The sequence below is a fragment of the Scophthalmus maximus genome, chromosome 12 (assembly GCF_022379125.1).
Source record: "Scophthalmus maximus strain ysfricsl-2021 chromosome 12, ASM2237912v1, whole genome shotgun sequence".
NCBI classification, from domain to species: Eukaryota; Metazoa; Chordata; class Actinopteri; order Pleuronectiformes; family Scophthalmidae; genus Scophthalmus; species Scophthalmus maximus.
Window position 1 is genome coordinate 17493645 of NC_061526.1, and position 19609 is coordinate 17513253.

Here is a 19609-nt window from a genome sequence, read left to right on the forward strand (position 1 = left end):
ACATGTAAATGTGCCAGATTTAGTCATTCAGGCTAGTTTACATCTGCAGTCCCTGACAGGTTGATGGTGCAAATCATACAAATAACGAATAGACACATGCACAAAAAAAAGTAACTGTACAATCAGTGTCACGCTACTGCAGCCCCATGCAAACTGCTTCAAAAAACACTTGCTAAAATTTCCAGTCCTGGTAACATCAGCTGGCATAGTAAGTGACATTCATCCTGCAAGAAAATATTCTTTTGCGGGGGAAGTGCTGAATGAATTGGCACCTATTCTTAAAGCAAAGGAACGCTGCTGTTGCATGCTGAAAGAGCCGGAGACGCGAGGGCGACATTTGCAGCTGTTTAAACGAGAGGAGATAAAAGCAGGGGTGACCTTCTCTGCATCTACCAAGGATAAAAACAACTTCATATTTAATATGTTTCTGAATTGCAGGAAGCGAGGCCACAGCAGCCTCTTTGGCTGCGCTCGAGAACACAAGTAACTGTCAGAATCACTCGCGGCTCTCTGGCCAGTCGGCTTTGTGTTGGGAGACGGACCACTGCCAAACATGTAAGTGGAATTAAAGTTTCTCGTAAATAAGAGCCAACTTCAGATTCCTTTTCAAGTTCGGAGAGGCACTTTTGTTACTTTGCAGAGTTGGAGAACTCTGGTTGTCATATGTTTCTGTCAGAAACATTACTTGTCCTCAGTGTCTCCCCAGTGTGTTCCGGGTCAACACGTTAAATGGAGCTCAACGGCCGGGTCAGTGGGGCTCTGATTACATCTGTGACCCTCTCACACCAGACCGTACTTGAAGATTTGTAGCGTTAAATGCTGTTAAGTTCTTTCGACCCGTTTTTTTTTTTCTAGTTTTTTTTTTTTACTCCAGTTGTCTCCTCATGTTTATAAGGTGCCATCATTAGATTTAATAGCTTTCTTATTTTTGTCAGGCGTCACTTTTGGTGATGTATTATACACTATATCTCATTATGGAATAAAAGTCCTCAGGAAGTGACAGCAGCTCCCAGCATGCAGGCACCAGCCAAACCTCCAACCATTAAAATACAACAGTTTTATTCAGTTTAAATATATATATTTATTTTATTTTTTGTACCTCTTGCAATGTGTTTTTAAGATGGAGGCTTTAGGAGACATGGGATTTAAAAACACTGAGTAAGGCAGCTCGAAAATTATTTGTGACAATTATATACTAGTTGGAAACAAAGGTAAAATATGTAAAAATGCAACTTCTTAACCCCCCGAGAGCGAGACTCAGCTCTGGGTCTTTATTGGCCTCTTTACCAATACAATGTTTCTCAGGTACAAGACTTTATCCCTGACTCGAACAACTAATCAACTTCCCTTTATCGGCTGCTCTCTTTGTCCTGAGCTCTGCTGATTCGATCATGCTGTTGTCCCAGTGCTTGCAATGACATCAAAGTAGTTTGATTTTCATCAGATGGAAATCTGTACGATCCCATGGTGTGACGAGACTTTAGTGAGGAACTGTCGGGATGGAGATCTGAGATTTTATGAGTTGTGGGTTATCTGAGAGTCTTCTAAAAGGCCCAATGTGATGGGGATGAGTTTGTGAATTAAGATGCAAATGTCACACCTTAGATGGATTAAACAACTGCGTTTAGAATATTATAGCCGTGCCGAAAGATCGATTAGACTATGGTGTTTGTGTGTACGATGTGCGTGCGTGGAAAGTTGCACAAGCCATGGCTGACGCTGTCATTAAATAGCCCCTTGGCCCCGCTCCTGAATTTGTTTATTCTGCACTGGGCATGGGAGTAGGTGGCAAACAGATGGGCATCCATGAATTATGGAAATTATGGGCTTTGATTAACCACCACACACTCTGTTGGATAAAAGTAACTCCGGGGTTGCCAAGTTCTGCGGCGCACTGGGCTGTGCCGTCAGTCAGTCAGCGGTGTGATGGGCCTGACGCTTGATTGATGTTGTTTACAGCTCAGAAAAAGAAAACACTGTATTATTATTATTTATTAAGTCTGGTCCAGGGGAAATAGCAATTCAAATACGAGCTGTTCCCACCGGTTCAGATTTACTTGAAATGCCCGTGTCACTTTTTGGCAGAACTGTATTGATTTAATGCTGTTTATTAAAGGACTAGTTTACGGATTCGGTAAATTCGTCTTGCCGATACCATCATGTCTGTATGGTAAATATGATGCCACAAGACAGTTTGCATAGCTTAGCATTGCTTGACTGTGCCCAAGGTTCAAAACTCCTTTTACCAGCACCTCTACAATTTGCCATTGTCTCATTTGTATCAGAGTGTGTGTTTGAAACGGAACGTATTCACTGCGAGCCGTGCTGCGGTATACTGTAATTAAAAAAGTATATCATTCATTTAATCCTTCGGTTACTTTAATCAAATGTAGTCAGATTTTTAAAGTGTTTAATCAAAGCTTTTTTTCTTTAAAAAAAAGAGCTTTGATTAAACACTTTGTTTGAAACAGCTCCTAATTATCTCAGTACTGGCCATGCAACTGGCCTGCAACTGCATGTGACCCCCCCACTAGCACCACCTCCCCGCCCCACCCCAACACACACAAACACACGCACCATCAGCCGTCCCCCCCACACACCACTTTCCCCATCTCGCCACCAAATGAAGAGAGACAGTCTTATCCCGTAACCAACACGGAAAAGCAATTAAAAAGGAATTAAGGGTGTGCAGGGAGAAATTGGATATGATATCTGACGCCTATTGTAAATGTCAACGTTATTACTGTGTTGTTGTTTCCCATTCCTTTTCGCCGCCTTGCCCGTTTGCAGGAGTGACAGCCCATAGTCTGCTGGGCTTAATGAAGCCGTCTCAGCGGCCACGGTCGTGGTGTGTAAGGTGAAGAGTGCTGCTTATCCTCCTCTACATGCAGCTCTCATTAAGATCAGTTTTGCCTGTGAATAGTAACACCCCTCCCCCACCACCGCCTCCCAACCCCCCCCCTCTCTTCTCCTCTGTCTCTGTCCCCAAGCAAATGTCTGTTAAACTTATTTAACACTGTCGCCCTAAGGCGCTGTGAATTGTGACTGTACTATAGGTTTGTCTAATTGTGTTTTCAGGCCCGCTTGCACCATGGAGGAGTAGTGATTACCTCTGGTATTAGCTACCGGGAACGATGATAAGACAAAGTAAAAAAAACAAAAAACACCCAGAAAATTGCATTTTTTTTTAAATGCTTCTCACGGACATTATTTTGGTCTGTTGAAAATATAAAAAATATCCGGCAGTCATAGACACCTGAATACGAGTTGGATTCGATTAATACAGTACATATTGATCAATATCACCATAATGTGAAGGGTGAAAATGAGCTTTTTGTTTGTTTGCTGTCCTAGAACATTCAATTGGTTGTCTAGGACACAAAATAGAAGCGATCAGATGTATCAATAATAATGATACAACGGAGGGAGCTGTAACATGTGAGCACATGTTGTGATTGATGGTGAGTGAAATGTTTGCTTTAAAGTATAGTTTTTACATGCAAGCATGTGGTACAACACAGGATGTCAGTCAGCGGAGAAAACAATACGGATGAGAAGGCAAAAAAAATTAAAAATATCAGGAACAGTCAACAGAGGAATTCAAACTATGAACAGGAAAGGCTGGAAAGCATTAGAGTACAACAGGTTGTACGAAGGAGTACGAGGACAATCAAATTAAAAGCAGCATTGTTTCAGCAGCAAGGATATTGCTTTTGTGGTAACTCCCTTATTACAAAACCACTAGCTCTTGTTCTATTAATATAGTAATTTGATATAATGCTAAATTAATAAATCATTACAATCTCTCAAAGTCCGTAGTCTCTGCTCCAGGGAGTCTGCACATTTTCCGCCTCTGACAAGCGAGAGTTCCTCACGAAATCCGGCCATGGATTATTCCTGTAACAGAACATCTACCTGGAAATGGGAGTTTGGAGACAGTGAAAAGCAATTTCAGATTCCAGTCACCGCTGACTGCTGTCTGAGCTGTGACTGAAAACATAAGGGGTGACTCTGATAGGAGAGAGTCAGAGGAATTGCGATGGGATATCCAAGTTGAGCACAGCTGGCTGCATTACTGTAATATGTGAACGTCTTGTTTTATCACACTTTAATTTCCCCCCAGGGACTCTTATTTTACACATTGCAGATTTGGCTTCAATGGATTGCCATTCCCCCGGGTGCTGGCAAGATTCAGATTTCTTTACACTGTATCCTGGGAGGGGGTTTGGCTGGCTGCTTTTTCAGCCTTCGTGCTTCAAATTCATGCAGACATTCGCTCGGTGCCGCTGCAGCCTGATACTGTTGGCCACTGAAAAGCTCCACTGGAGCGATTTGGGCTTTAAGTGGCTTCCTCAAGAGCAGCACGCCGGTGTTTGTTGAGGGGCAGAGAGTGTTGCTCATTCATTTTACACACCTAGACATCCTCGAGATTATCTGTCCTGAAATCCCGCGTCGCAGGTTCACCTAGGAAAGAGCGATTCTTTCCTCCTGTGTCTGTGATTATGACCTGTCCAACCAGCAAGAAGGTGTGTGTGTGTGTGTGTGTGTGCATGTTTCACAGCTTCCTTTGTTCTCACACGCCCGTCTTACAGTCTGTCTTGTGTGTCCCATTTCATCCTGCTGTATAATGGAAGTGGGTGACAGCCACGTCTGAAGTCAAGAGATGAAAGACATAATTTACAAGTAGGTGTCAGCCTTCCGTGTGTCAGCTCTCTCTCTGTGTGTGTGTGTGTGTGTGTGTGTGTGTGTGTGTGTGTGTGTGTGTGTGTGTGTGTGTGTGTGTGTGTGTGTGTGTGTGTGTGTGTGTGTGTGTGTGTGTGTGTGTGTGTGTGTGTGTGTGTGTGTGTGTGTGTGTGTGTGTACCTTTCACACACACCCCCCCCACACACACACACACACATGCACGCTCTAAATACTCTAAATTGATGTCACCAGCTACAGTAATAACTCAAGGTGGCATGTGCAGCCTTATCTTTTAACACAACAGTGCTTGCTAACATAAAAGAAAAAGTTACAAAATGTACATTTTCCCAGATTCATATTCGGTTTCATTTCCTGTTTAGCTCCCGCCATGGAAAACGGCTCAATAAGAGTAAAAGATATTACACTTTATTTCTTGGGTCAGTTATTTCCTGATAATTTCCAAGTTTCCTCAAAAGAACAACGTGTGTTCAGTACATTCAACTGATATTTTATTGGCTGTGAAATCATTCCTGATGTAAGAGACGTACGGAGGATGTTTTTTTTTACAGATTGTACTTTATAATAAAATTGTTTGTTTTTTTGCAGGTATTATCTTTGCTGGAGGAAAGCTGAGTGGTTTCCTTGAAGAAAAGCCCATGTTGGCACCGGGGTAATATTGCTTTCAGTAGATGCACTTAGTAACTGACAACGACACAAGCATTTCAGTCGCCTCCTGCGTCTTCCTTTGTTTCCGCTGCTTAAGAGCGAAACCTTGAAACCCTCCTTTTTCTTCCAATTACAAGAGACATAACCTGCCAGGTCTTATTTTGTCTTTTTTGTAATCTCTGCATTTCCCTTTTTCGCCGCATCCCACTTGTACCCTCTGGCGTGCTCGAGCGCCACGAGGGGTTAGAGTACAACCTGCAGCGGCGTCAACCCGCTGCACCTTGTCTTGATGCCCCTCGGCAGTAATTGGTTGAATCCCCCCAGAATCTGACTTGAGGGCAGAGAAATCCGTGGCGCCCCAATCAGCCGGCTGTCAATCATTCTGCCAACTAAACTAAAGCCAGGGATAACTAACCGGCTGAGATTGGAATTTAGAGTTAGAGAGACATAAATCTCTCTGACAAGTTTGTGCTTGGCCAGGTAGTTCTCCTTTATAGGAAGAGCTACCACCGAATTGGATGATAGAGGTGTTGCCAACACGGCAGTTAAGGGGGGAGGCCCAACATCCAATCTGGCCTTCACTCAGAGACAGCGGCTATGCAATTTTCTTGTTCCAAATATGTAAAAGTGACAACAGGTAGGCAGCCCGGAGAAAAACGCTCAATAGATGTTTAGCTCTGGTTCACGGGCGAAGCCAGACTCATGTCTCGTATTGCAGTATTTGTACACGGACCCATATCACATTTATGTCTTAACTGCAACACATTTAACATTGTGTTATCTTTGTATTAGAGTATTATTGCCAGAGTAAACTATGGTTTGCAGAGCTTATCGGGCGGCCTCCTTCTAAGCAGTTAGCAGCAGAAAAATCAGTGTGGGCATGTGTCCTGTAAGTTTCATATTTGACATTGAGTTTAGTACTAGCAGGCTTACTGAACAGCATGATGTATTATTTATACTCTTTTTGTTATGATACAATTCATTGTAAAGTGTTTTTGCAAACAACAAGAACTTAGTGGAATACAAAGTTTCCCTGTTGCTTGAATTTAATTCCATTTAATATTTGTTGAAAGTAATTCAGTAGAATAATCTTTGAGAACCGAGGAAGATACTTTAATGGAAATACACTGACTCGGATCACTGGAAACAGAGGCACGTCTCACTAAAGGAGAATAAAATAATTGAATCAGGAAATGTTTGTTTTTTCTTGTCTTTGAATACAGGTCAGCAACAGTATATATTTTAACTAAGACATGCAAAATCTCCATTTGCTTTTTATGCTGTAACTCTGTAAAAGGGCTAAGACACAAACACAAAATCAAGCTCTCTATTGCTGCTTCTCAGTGCACCAATAAAGAGCGTTTTATTTGATCTGCTCTTGGTGGTCGAGGTGTGGATTTATCTAGTGTTTCCTTGAGGACAACAAGCCTTGCGGTCAGAGAAGCCATCCCGTGAGGCTTATTCGATCCTCATAACCCCCAGCCTCCACCCTGCAGAAGTGTCCTTTTAATAAGGATTTTTGCCGCGTCCGCGAGCTGCTGACCCCGCCATGTGACCTACCGGGTGGGGGAGGCAGGGGCAGTGTCACAACAGCTCAGGGATAGATAGAGAATTAGAAGGTTCACAAGTCGTATTGCTGTCGCTCGTCGATCACACAGGAGGGACGGCAGTCAATGTAATCCCATGCAAGGGTGATTAATGTGACAAAATGATGATCTGCACAGTGACATAATCTTTCCTAACCCTTCTCGAGGACGCCCAATAGTTTCAAAGGAAAGGATGGCAGTCGCACAAATTCAACCTTTATTCGGTCAGATTTGTTGAGCATTTGTCCTCGCAGCGAGCCACATCCGGGAAGACCAGCTCGTCTTTTGGTGGAAATGCTGTGTCCAGCATGTTGTAATAGTGTTACATAATTCATGCGTCCAGTATGTTGTAATTGTGTTATATAATTCATGGGAGGGCTCCGACAGTAAAGGCCTCTGGCGTATTTCTCAGTATCATTTTGTCTCCCAGGAGCCGACATCCATGCTGGTGGTTCTGTGTGGCTGCATCGAGGCACAGAGTGCTTTTAATACTACCGGACGTTTAACCTGAGGTTATTTGTTCAAATTGGGTTTTAATGGTTGTTTTCTGCTCTGCACAGTAGCCAGGCTGCTGGTATAGAGTAAGCCATGATGGAAACGCTGTGCTTCTTTCTTCTTCGTCTTCTTCTTATCTCCAAAGTGGTGTTGACAACTTCCCCAGGAGCTCTTGAGGAAAAGTACCACCTGGAACCACCAAGGGCATGAAAGTTGTCTTTTAGAAATCCATTAAAAGAAGTGGACATCGCGCCAACATCGCTGCAGCAGAATAGGTCAACTTTCACATTTGGTGTAGAAGTTGTTCTTTATTTTGTGCCAACATTTGAGGTGGTTTACATCATCTACGCCCGGCTTCATACTGAGCACCACTCACATTAAAATTCTGATTAATCAATGCTATCCTATAATTCATTGCTGCTGCATTCTGGTGGGAGCATTGTCACGAAGCACAAGTGGCCATCTCGTTATTTGATGAGCAGGATAATTAAATCCACCATATGCCAAGGCTTTCCAGAGCACCTGATCTGAACCCAGCATCCGGCAGGGTTGGACTGGATCCGAAAACACTCTGCGCGCTGACAAACCACCGTTATTGACATTCTCTTTATTCATTATTTGCTCTTTTATCTCTCGCTGTTTGCCCTTCTTTATCGTTCTCATCTTGCCCATTCCTTCAACACACACTCACAGTTCCCTCACTCGCCCCCAACCCCCACCCCGATCCCGTTCACTTGATTATGTCGAGCCAGAGTCGGGGAAAGTGTCACTATGGAAACAGGGGCAGAGGCAGTGGAGGGTTCTCTATGGGAGAGAGGGGAAAAGAGACGAAGAGAGAATGGGAGCGAGAGGAAAAGACTGGGAACTGGCCGGTGCTGCGGAATCCATGAGTGGTCATCTGACAAAAATCTTAAATCTCAGTAAAGGGCATGTAACAAACGAACGTTATTCACAGATCAGTGTTGGAAAAGCACAGCAGGGGTGGTGTTGTTCCATTAAAAGAACCTTACTGTACCGGGAGTGCCTTTCCGTTTGATTTCAGTATTCACCAGTTCATTCTCTTAGCAGTTTCTGGTCACTGAGACAATGAGAGAGCTAAAGAAGCACACCAGATGTGATGAGATATGATCATCAACTGTACAAAACATGAGAAGCAGCCTTTTGATATTAAGCTTCAGCCCCATACCACTGAATGAATGATCGGGAACCTGAAAAACCTGCCTCTTTTTATCGTCTTCTCTTTCTGTCTGCAATTGGCACCAATAAGTGATTGTGGCTTTTGCCTGAACTCACCTTCATGTAAAAACAACGGTGGACCATCATCTGAGTCCACAGTCGAGCTGAAAGGATCAGACGCAGGATAAACAAGGTCATCAGCTATTTTGATGAACAGTTAATAATTTCAGATCCCTTTGAAGCCAAAGTACCAAACGTTTGTTGGTTCCAGTCATTCAAATTTGTTTTTTCTTTGTCTTACGTTACAGGGAGCTGAATATCTTTGAGGTGTTTGCAACATCACACTTTTTATTAAATCTATTGACAAGAATTGGTTCACCAGAAAAATTATCTTTCAGTGAAAACAGTTGTTAGATGCAGCCATAGTCCCCAGTGGAATATCACATTAAGTATTGTCATGACACAGATTTCTCTCTCTGAATGACGTCGTATCGAAAGTACAGCAACTTACTTTACCAAATGTGATGACATTTTGATTCAACTCGAGCTAATCGGCCGGCGTGACTTGTAGAAATAGCTGAAAGTGGCGCTAAAAGATTTGCTTTCCTTTGTCACCCTTGAGTTTGGGGAGTGGGGAGAGGGGAGAGGCGAGAGGGAGCAGGTTGGAGAAGGGGAGGAGTAAAAGAAAGAGGAGAGGGAGGGGGTCAGCATGGGAGGGAGGTATGATAGTGAGAGGGGCTGAGACTGAGCCAGAGCGAGCCAGAGGCAGGGAGGAGCAGCTCTCCTCCTGAGTCTCCATCCCAGAGACGGCGCGGAGAGAGGGAGAAGACCGGGGGGAAGTCCACAGTCCCGCCTCACCAGTGCGTCCCGGCAGCTCCTGAAGTTAAATCCAAGACGTCCACTTTGAGGTACGTCACCTCTCACTGGTCTCCGTTGGAGCCTCTCCTCCTTTCATCTTTACTAGAACTGTGGACCAGCAGCAGTCAGGCACTGGGGGGTGTTGAGCAGCGTGTCTGCATGCAAAAGATCCTGCCAAGTACAAGGCTTTTCTCTCTCTGTGTGTGTGTGTGTGTGTGTGTGTGTGTGTGTGTGTGTGTGTGTGTGTGTGTGTGTGTGTGTGTGTGTGTGTGTGTGTGTGTGTGTGTGTGTGTGTGTGTGTGTGTGTGTGTGTGTGTGTGTGTGTGTGTGTGAGAGAGAGTGAGAGTAGATGGATGCAAAACAGGGTCTGATTTATCAAAATGTCAGCAGCGATTCTGCTGGGATGTAGTTTCTTTGACATTTTGAAGACTGATAACATTTCCTGCCCTCAAACTCATTCACTGCACAGTGCGACCTCGTGTCACAAAGGACGGTGAAGAGAGTTGATCGAATCACAAACGATGGGTTTCGCGTCTTGTTCCTATTCTTTTCACCCTTTCCACTCACAGTTGCACGGTCGGTGTGCAGAACAGAATCACAAGCTTCTACTTCCGTTTCTCATGCGAATGAAAGCTTGCTGCAACTCTGGTCTTTTGTCAGGTGTTCATTTTACAAACTGTCACACTTTTTTTTGCACAAATGCACCGATTTTTGTGTTTCCTGCAGATTCTAATGTGTTGTGCTACATAGACTAAGTCTTTTTAAATGTCCAAGTGTTAAGAAATAACACATTTTTTCAGTGAAACCGCAGTCGTGAGAATAAATGTCAGTAACCCAGGATTTGATGTAAACCAGCTCTGCCACTAACAGACTCTTTCTCTGACCTAAGTCTCCTAAGTACGTGTCAACCGCTCTCTTCATTAGTGCCATTAAGGACGGTCTAATGTTATCAGGCACATTTGCAGTATTGATCCGCTGACCTGTTCTCAGGGGAACAATTGCCCAGGCAAGCCTCTGTTTTTTTGTTTTTTTGTTTTTTTACTGTGGTCTTTATGCAGCAGATTCCATTTCAGAACAGAGTGGAGAATTATTGAGTGGACTAGCGCAGGGGCTGCCTTTGTGCAGGTGTCATGATGTCATACTGGCTGGACCCTCTCCCTACTGGCCGCACAGCGGAAAAAAAATATCTTAACATTAAGAGAGAGAGGAAGTGAACTGTCCCGTAATGACAGAGACCACGGCAGAGGATTAAAGTCATTTGGTGATTCGGTGCAGTAATTCCAGTCTTTCTTTTTAAAGATTTGTAATCTGAACTGTGCCCTTCATTCAGTGCATTACATGTAAAATACAAGAAGTGGAGAAAGCCTCGTGTTTTTCAGTGGCATCCTGGTAAAGCAGGAGCCTGTGCTGTGCTTTATGATTTCATGTCATTTTGTCTGCTGCAACTGATTTGTACGGCAAATTACTCTTCATAAATCACATAGAAAGGGTGGATTATACTGTGAAATACATTTTAAAAAACTGACTGCACTTGTTATCTGTTAGTGGGATTGAGATATTCCTGGATTTCAGGAAGTAATTCTGTATTTTCCATAATCCCCACAGCCTTGTGGTGGAAATTAAGTGCCTTTTACAAGCCACTTTGCTCCAACTTGAATAATGATTTTGTGGCTTAGCACAAATATTAATTCTCAGTACATTTAATAACACTCTCTGTGTAATCTCAGCTCCAAGAGTGTCAATCTACTTATTTCCTCTATGAAGAATTCAGGGATGTCTGTTTTGCATAAAACCTGTTGATAAAACCTTGAAGTACAAGACGACATAATTTTCAGACTTGACTCATTGTCTTTCAAAAGGGTATGATTGAGGACTGAGACATATTTATGAATCTATATTGATAGAGCAGTAACTAAAATTAATTTCCTTTTTTGATTAATCTGCCAATTCATTCCTTGATAAATCGATTAATCTAATGTCAGAACATGGTGAAAAAATCCATTACGTAAGTTTCTAGAGATCAAGGTGATGACTTCAGTGTTCTTGTTCTGTCTGACCAACCGTCCAAAACCCAAAGATATTCCAGTTTCACCCACAAGAGGCGAATAACTACAGCAAATGTCGACATTTGAGAGGCTGTGATGGCTGAATTGGGCGTTTTTGTTCAGAAGCATTAAAACAGATGAATCCAACTCACAAATATCGCTGCTGATTAATTTCGATTAATCGATTATTCAACGCCTTGCTCCAGCTCTACATATTGCGTTGCATACTCTGTAGCAGCAATGAGTCGTTGCAGTGCTGTGGTCAGACTGTACAAAGTGTAGCCCTTTCAGTAGATGCATGTATTCATGTGCCTGTGGGCAGCATCTGTGTATCTGTGGACGGGCATGTGGATGGCAAAAGAAAGTGTATGGAGATCAATGCAAGCAGCTGTTCTCTCTGCACTTCAAACGCTGCTCTGTTGTTGGCGCAGCAACGCTCCGACAAGGCTCGCGCAAGGGGATCAAAGGCTAATGAGACAGCCATCGCACAAACGCACCCGGCAGACCCATGAATATTGATACGGCTCAGGAGATAGATGGAGGCAGGGTGTCTTCACTCGCTCAACAGCAGCCTGGTAAATTAAAGGGGGGTGGAGGGGGGGATGGGAGAGCAACTGTACTGCGTGTTGGAAAGATTTGGGGGTGTGGAACACCACCAGAATACGTGGTCAAGTGCTGAAACAGGCTGGTGACAGATCTGATTTAGATCTCTTAAAATTTAAAATGCCATTTTGGATAGCTGCCACTCCAATTACAAAAACCCTACATTACAGTGAGCGTGTCAATACAATACAGCATGTCTAAAGTCCTGTTACAACTCCCACGTTTCCGTTAGGTACACATGTTGAAATCCCTTTGAGGATTGTATTCCCGTGGAGATGAAATGATTAGCCCAATGAATCCATTGCAGAAAATTAATTGGACTCTGTTTTGAAAATTCCTTAATTGTTTAAGAGTGTACTAGAGAGATATTTCTCCATAAGCTCAATATTCAGGAAAAACTAAAAATATTTGAGTAGCTGAGATCAAAAACGATCAAAGATTCATTAATTCATCTAAAAAGTAATTTGTAGATTTGTTAGCTGCAGCAATAAGACAAATAAGACATTTTATTCTACTGTGACAAAAGTGTCTGTAGGAATGAACATCTTTTCTATCTTAACCATCCAATATTTTCTACCTTTTATCTGAAATCAGAACAAAATTCACAAGTCCAAATGGCCCACTTGCCCAATTCTGTACCATCAGATATAATATTTATCTTCTCTGCCTAATGTCTGACAAGACAGATACCACTGGGTGTAGGTGATGTGTCCCCCCACAAAGTAATGCGTCGTGTTCCTTAGCCCCGGGGAGGGTGTGGAGTCGAGCAGCACAGTTAACCTCCTGAGTTCCATCAGCTTGTTTCTCCCAGTGGAAAGACAGCTACATGGCATGTTACATTTATATCTGCTCTTAGATTTTCCATCAGAGCATCGACGAGCATCCCGCCCCTCTGAGTTTGTAAAAGAATAACTAGAAATGGGTAGAGGGGACATTTAGGATTTCACCACCCAACACATCAGACTGAAGGTAAAGAACACAATGGAAGGTTGTTGTCTCTTTCTGAGTGATATGTCATTTCAGCCCATTCCGGCTGTCAACATGCGAGCAGGCACTGGAGGGAGGACGAGTAAAGTGGCAGGCAGGCAGGCAGGGAGAGGGAGAGGGATGCTGCAGGAAGGCCGTCTACGGTACGTGGGCGACTGTGCCTCCATCTTGACTCGGGCTCGTAAATCAAGCCCCCCCTGCGGGGGCCTATCTTCCGTCCTCAGACCTTCACAACAGCTTGTTCTCCAGCCTGTGACGAGAGGGGCTGTTGTCACAGCAGCCATCAATCGTGTGGGATGAGTTTGGTGGACTGGAGAATTTCACCCATCAGAGCGTGGTCACTGGAGTGTCCCGTCGCATCTCTGTGTCTGTCTGCGGGCTACATGTACTGTCGGATGCCAAGTCACTACTGGTGAAATAGAATTCCACATAAGTGATTCACAAACTTGAAGGAAGTATTGTAGGCTGGTTGGAAGACAGCATTTTATGGACAGGACATACGACATCATGTATTCAGATATATAAGAAGATGTAATGGTTGTATTGGTGAACCTTGAAGGTGCTGGTGGGCAGATTGTGTTACCTTTGGACGGAGCCAAGCTAGCCGTTTCCCTCTGTTTCCAGTCTTTATGCTAAGCTAAGCTAACTGCGTCTTGCTCCAGCTTACTATTTACCATACACTAGTGGTATCAGTCTTCTCAGTAAGAGTACAAATAAGACTAATTGCTAAAATGGCCGACTGTTCATTTAACATTTAGGATTATATTAGATTCAGTAATTATTATCCAGTAACTCATAAACAATTTCAACACAGTACAGTTCATTAAAACTTACTTTTTTGACATAGGAAATAATTAACAAAGCCAACAAAACTAACACAATAACAGAAAATGACAAAAGAGCAAACACACCTACAGTGTGTTCGGGGAAATAGACTCATTAAACACTTAAAATTATTCACTAAGAAGACTATTTGTTGTTTAATCTCTGTGGGATCCTTGTTTACTCTGCTACATTGCATATGCAAATTTATTTCAGATGATGTTCAGATACAGTGAACATGTTTTATGTGCTGAACCAGTGTGTATCAAAGTAAACCCAGTGCAGAGAAATGAAACTGAATATTCCTCATTATTTGCACATTATTCTTTGATCCATTCCACCTATGAAACAAACAAACAAAGACGAACATGCTTTAAGGGTGAAGACGGGGTGAAATGTAATCACAGAGTTCATTGTTTCGCGTCAGTTTTCTTCTTCGTAGCTGCTACACTATTATTAAAAGCTACAGTTGTATGTTAGAGTCTCTTTGATTGTGCTCCGGTTGCTGCTCGGTTCGTACTGTACATGACTCGACTGACAATGTGTGTTAATGAGAGCAGGGATGAGAAACTACATGTAAATCACTTCAAATGCTAATCTAATTTCTGGATAGTGGTTCTCAAAAAAAGAAGAGAAAGTTTAATCCTGCACAAAAATGGATTTCCAATATTCTCACCCAAGTCGGACTACTCCAGAAACCAAGTAGTTAAATTATTCACCCTCTCTCACTCCTCGCTTTAAAAGCCAATTAGGTGAACGCTTCATGGAAATCACGGACATCATTTGATCTCCTGATGTCCTTTTGAATTCAAGAGGGAATAAATTACAAAAACTTGACAATTCCAAAACCGAAAGACCCCATTCATGCACTCCTGTCAGGTGAATACTTAACAAGCTAAAATCCACAATTAAATTATTTATTTTTTCTTGCTATTTTTCACCCCTTTTGGATTATTTGAGTGTGCAACACGTGACATCAGATTCATGGCATGGAAGCTTGATAATAAAAAATTACAAAGAATAGCAATTTATGAAATTTCTACGCAGAAAACCTAAACTTGTTTCATCATGCAGAGGCACTGCAAAAGAATTGGTTTTGAGACGGAAATGAATTTCATCCCACCAGTCTCCAAAATGGCACGTAAATGAAAATAAATTGAAAATGATAATGGCAGTAATATTGCGCCACCATGTCACTGGTGCCTCCACATTCTTTGTCCTCCGGCAGTTACAAAGCATTTCTTCATCTTGTTTCCTCAATACGAAAGCCTAGTTTGTGAAACTCCACCAGCGCTGCACACAAGAGCCCTCCTACTCAACCCCCCAGCCTGCTGAGAGCACTTGAAAGCAATTTTCTTTTAATCAAGTTCACTATGAAGGCCCCTATGATGCCAACCTCAGCAACACTACCATTTTGTTTTGTTTTTTTCAGTTCCATCTCTTTCTCTACATTATATTGATTTCTCCATGAGCGCTATGAAATACTGTTTACTGACATAATGAGACTTCTCGTTATTGTCTTTCAGGACAGATAGAAATACAGGAGCACTCTTAAGTGGAGGCTTCATCTCCCATATATCTCCATCTACTTTAGAGCAACAAACATTTTTGTTACTTCACAATAAGGTTATCGCATCGCAGGTTCGTGACCTTAACGTGGACATATCATTCATTAAACCAAGTAGGCTTGTGAAGAAGTATTCAGATAAAGTAAATTCACGTTATTGAACCAAAAGTATTATGAGCAAAATGTACACAAAATTTTGAAGGAAAAAAAAAGAAAAGTACTCACAATTAGGGTTGCAACTAACAATAATTTTCACCATCACGAATAATTGCAAAAATATATTTGGTTACAAATTCCACCTCTGCTTAAACATTGTCCTTTTGAAGACAGTTGGGATTCATTTTTTTTTTTTCCAGAATCGGTATGAGCTCACCACATCCGCTGCCTTCTCCCCCTAATGTCCTCAGGCAAGAGAAGTTTCTGCTGTATCATATTAGTGAGGAACATATTTTACGGCCTGACCACTTAACAGTCGGTGACCTTGAACGTGATGCTCCAAAATGAATATGAATGTTACTCTGCTGCACTTTTAAATCATAGAGTGTTTATACAAGAGCACCTTGTCTGACAAATTGTGACTGCAGATGTGAACAGCTGCCGGACAGCTGCTGGCAATAATTTGATCAATAGTTGAGTCAACAGGATATGTGTGGATGACAGACTGTTGTTCATTATTATATTTTGTTGGGGTAGGAGCCTTTTCACAGCAAATATGAAAATCTGGTTTAAATCACAAATGATGCAGGTATCCTTTAGGGCTGATCAGTAATAATATCTATTGTCACTGAGCCTTCAACCCTAGTATCAGACCAGAGCTATCTGAGAAATCCCGCTAAGAGGAGATTGTTAAGTTTTTAACCGATCAAGTGGTGCATTATTTTTTTATGCTGTACTCATAGACTGTTCTACACCCCTCAAATGAATTAAGCATTAAGCTGACTGAAAATTAGAGACCAGCTCTGTCACAAATGTCAGGTGGAGATTTTATTAAAAAAACCCTGCAGGGACCCGTTTTGGCCACTTGGGGCCGCTGTACAAGCAACACTGACACTGTATTGTCACCTTTGACCTATGCCTTTGACTTGCTAAGGCTAAAGTGTTAGCAGGCAGTGGCCTGCTTACACATCCAGGAGAAATGATACAGAAACATTATCATTCATTTGGAGTCACGTCTCTGGCTATCTGGTGAATGTGAGTCCAACACTCTTTGACTTCTCTGAGCTTTGTTTTTGGTCTCCACCAGCGTGTGAAGAGATAGCTGGCTCTTTAGCTGCTAGCTTAAATGCTAAATGGCTCTTTAGCTGCTAGCTTAAATGCTAAACCCACACCACTAGCAAGTGGCTAACGCTGTTGCTGACCAGGTAACATTTACAAACATGACAGAGTTTTGTGCATCTTTGATATTACAGATATATTGAATGTAACTGTTAACAGCAGGTAACTTCTTTTTAAGATGATGCATACTGTTGTGCTTCACAAAATGGAGGACTTGACCATTTGTTCCAAAGACAAAGGAACAAGACTGGAACTTTAATATTAATTATTATTTGATAGCCATAACCGATCAACTGTATTTGCTTAGACAAATGGTACTATTACCAATGTCCACGCACAACAGTACAGTATTACAAGATGCAGCAAAGGGGTAGGTTTTTTGTCTTGGTCCTTCAGAGGTGTCAAGGGAAACCCTGAGAATTCCCAAAAAATTGGTATACTCATTAGATTTCCTGCGACATTTAGTGAAACAAACTTAATCTGAATCTTAATGTGTAAACCTTATAGTGATAAGTATTTTTTTTTTTTAATGTTTGTAAGTAAATGTCTGTGCAGTAGTTTGTCATTGCCGTTCACGTTATGCGAGCTTTGTTTGGATGTTTCAATGCAGAGTCCCTTATACACTGGGTGTGCATTCGTTGTGAAGAAATGTAACTCACTGTCTGCCCCAATATTTCACTGCATCAGGCACGAAAAATACACCTTGTACATCTCGTCTGCAGGTCGAGAAGACATGATTGTGCCATGAAGCGCGTTCGCTGTGACTCAACCTGAAAACCCTGTCAGAGGACTGACTGTCCTGAACACACAGGTAAGCTTCACTGTTCGTACTGTCTCTTCTCAAGATCCTTGAAGTGATGGATGGAAGTGTGAGCAGTGTTTGATGTGTCAGGGCCAGGGAAAGTATTTTAGTGCTCTGGCTGTGTATTCATTACATCATTGTTTCGGCACTCATCTGTAACTCTATCAATTAATCTTAACCATGCATCACTGACCTTTTCTGTAAAAAGGGTAATAGAGTTTGGACTCTATTAAAAGTTCACCAAGTAAGTTTGAAACTCAGAGATAAATGATCAATACTCCAGAAACTAGGATCCCAACCCAGGACTTAGCTGCACTGTCCTTTCCTTTCTATAAATGTTAAAGTGCTTCACTTGTAACTATCGGAGAAGCTGCAAAATTCACTTCTTTCTCTCCCCACTGCTGCATTGATCCCCAAGAGGAAGTCCAGTAGTGCCCATACTGTGTTAAAGCCGTGTTGATAGATTACAACATGTAGAGTTTCAGCATAGGAGAAGCACAGTGACCTCATCCTGCAGAGACATAATTTACTCCAGTATATAGCCTCGACAAACAAAATGAGAAATAATGACACTCGAAAACAAATGGAATACAATAAACCTAAATGAGCATTGTTGTTCACGCAAAACCAACTAAACATTGTTGTGACTTTGAAACAAAAGGTAAATTATGGTAAATAGGAAAACTTGATCAAATGTGCAAAAACAAATTCAAGTTAGTTCCGCTACCTCTCTTGAATATTACGGTTGTGAAAAATTTAAAAGACTGTACAGAAAATGGCTAACACTGCTGAAGTCATTGCCAAGTGATATATATTTGACTAATCATGAGGTAATAGTTTAAGCAGAACTATTGCCACATAGATCTAGTATGGAAATTACATTCTCCCCAGCTGCCTAGTTTTATTGAAACTCCAAAGAGAACTGTCAGCACAGAAGGTACTTTCATTAATAAAATGGAGCAATGAATACGGCCCTAAAATATCTTAATATTGCATATTAAAGTGCATTCCCTGTGCAGCAGAAGCAGTGAGAATGTGAATTAAGTAAAACAAGAATAAATTGAGGCATTATAGGCACATTGCCTTGACTTTTCCCATTTCCCTTTTATTATGTTCCATTTAAATTTTTTGTGGCCCAATTTATTTTCCGGGGAAAAAACTGCAATGCTGCAAAAATCAAAAAAACAAAACAGGAGATGATTATTTTCACTATCTGTATCCACCTGTTGTAACGATGATGACATCCTGAGCTCAAGTAGTGCAACAATAATGCAGGATTGTGCAGGGTTCACCTTGCAGTCTGTGATAATGAGATCACTCCTGTGTCCACACGTCGCCATTTAATTTAGACATTTGCATGCTCGCTGTGTGAAAGACTATAAATGAAATCACAACATGTATCCAGGCAGCATTTTATCTGCAGCAATAGAGGCGCAGTATGGAGGCTCGAGTCAGTGTCCAGCGGTGCACTGCGCCATCCGCCCTCTGGTAGTTATACTGGAAAAGATGGTGCGAGTGGAATAAGTTATTTGCGTTGCTGAACATGATCTTAAATCCAGTGTTTTGCCACAGTTTTAATGATGGCACCCTCACGGAGCTCAGGATCAATCGTATCAGCACTGACCCTCGTAGGCTGCGTTCCGGTGACACTTTCCAATCTGTGTTAATGAGATGACTCCACTCCGTCTACGGGTCACAGTGATATTTACAGAAACCGCTGTAGCGGCAGAGATTCACGCCTCCCCGTGGCGCTCCCTCGCCTCATTTGCATAGCTTTCAGACTTCCCCTTTCTCGCTCTCCCTCCTTCACCGCTCTCGCTGTGCTCCTTCCATGATCGACAGGCTCCTTCGCACTTCTCCTCAGTTTGTGTCGCACATGTTAATTAAAGCCTCTAATTAGCTATCCCCACTAAAAGGCTGCATTAAATCAGAGCTGGAATGGCAAATGATTCCCGGCATTAGCATAATTGTGTTTTTGAAGTGTAAAGATTCGGGCATTAGGGATGCTAGTATGCGTTTTTGTTTCAGTGATTTGTTGTGTTTG

The 19609-nt window shown here is 42.2% G+C and overlaps 1 long non-coding RNA gene across 1 annotated transcript in view; it reads left to right on the plus strand.

The window, feature by feature from the left end:
• The first annotated feature begins 16543 nt into the window (after window positions 1-16543).
• The window catches only part of LOC118291772, a 31216-nt gene continuing 28150 nt past the window's right edge, over window positions 16544-19609 (plus strand). The window contains exons 1-2 of the long non-coding RNA XR_004786747.2: window positions 16544-16679; window positions 17486-17574. This is a non-coding gene — a long non-coding RNA (uncharacterized LOC118291772). The remainder of the gene's footprint in view (window positions 16680-17485; window positions 17575-19609) is intronic.